The sequence below is a fragment of the Mandrillus leucophaeus genome, unplaced genomic scaffold, assembly GCF_000951045.1.
Source record: "Mandrillus leucophaeus isolate KB7577 unplaced genomic scaffold, Mleu.le_1.0 Scaffold80, whole genome shotgun sequence".
NCBI classification, from domain to species: domain Eukaryota; kingdom Metazoa; phylum Chordata; class Mammalia; order Primates; family Cercopithecidae; genus Mandrillus; species Mandrillus leucophaeus.
This window is the reverse complement of record NW_012108697.1, coordinates 5,642,480-5,643,566: the sequence shown is the minus strand read 5'-3', so window position 1 is coordinate 5,643,566 and position 1,087 is coordinate 5,642,480. Positions and strand designations below refer to the sequence as shown.

Here is a 1,087-nt window from a genome sequence, read left to right as displayed (position 1 = left end):
AAGCTGGTCTCGAACTCCTGACCTCAGGTTATCCGCCCGCCTCAGCCTCCCAAAGTCCTGGGATTACAGGCGTGAGCCATCGTGCCCGGCCAGTGGCAGTCTTTTAATGTGGTCTCTGCTCTCTTTAGCTAACTCCTCTTTTAGCTACAGAGGAGAGCGTAAGAGAAAAACATCATCATCGCTTCTATTTACTGAGTGCCTAGTATATACCGAGTGCTGGAATTACTGCATTTAATCTTCGCAAAAAACCCTACTGAATACATGAACCTCGACAGCAGGTCTGCGTCTGTTTCTCTTTTACTATGCACACTAAGTCTAGTACAGTGCCTGGCACATGGCACGCGCTCAAGGCCGTGGATATGATCATATCCATTTTATACATAAGGAAAATGAGACTGGAAGAGTTCACACTGTCAGTGTAAGTAGCAGAGTCAGGATTTGAATCAAACTCTGTTCAGCACCAGGGAGAATTTTCTGGCGTCTAAAAGCATTAGTGAGGGACTGAGGGAGGAGAAAGTTTTAAAAAGTAAGATGACTACTTGTCTGTGTGCAAGCTGAGATGGAAGAAGGGTTTCATGGAAACCCTCTCTGATGAAATCATCCTTCGTTTTTGAACAGCAATTTCGGCTTTTCCAGTTTCTGTGTGCACTGTTGGTGCAGGTGTGTTACTCTTCTCATTTTGCAGATGAGGCAACTGAGGCACATACGTTACATGAGAAAGTAGGAGATAAAGGACTGCAACATGATATTTGGAATAAAGCGTGTCTCAGCCCCTGGGCAACCGCAGGGAGTCGCTGAGAAACAAGTTTCCCCGGGAGTAGACTCCCAGCTTGCTCAAATCCTTCCCATTCCACATCGTGTCTGGAGGGGGAAAAAAAAATCCTTCCCTCCCAGAAGCAGAGTCCCACAACTTCTTAGGCTTCCCTAGAGACAGGAAAGGAAACCCAGCGGGACTACACCTTCCGACGACCTTTGCGAATCGTGCGGAACGCAGGCGCCCTGAAACGGCGTGCGCACTACGATTCCCGGCAGCCGCGGGCGGGGGCGGGACTACATTTCCCAGGGGGCAGAGGCAGGGGCGGGAGGG

The 1,087-nt window shown here is 49.5% G+C and overlaps 1 protein-coding gene across 2 annotated transcripts in view; it reads left to right on the top strand.

Moving 5' to 3' along the window:
- The window catches only part of MXI1 (MAX interactor 1, dimerization protein), an 83,040-nt gene that overhangs the window by 17,627 nt on the left and 64,326 nt on the right, over nucleotides 1-1,087 (top strand). The gene's annotated exons all lie outside the window — the stretch shown is intronic.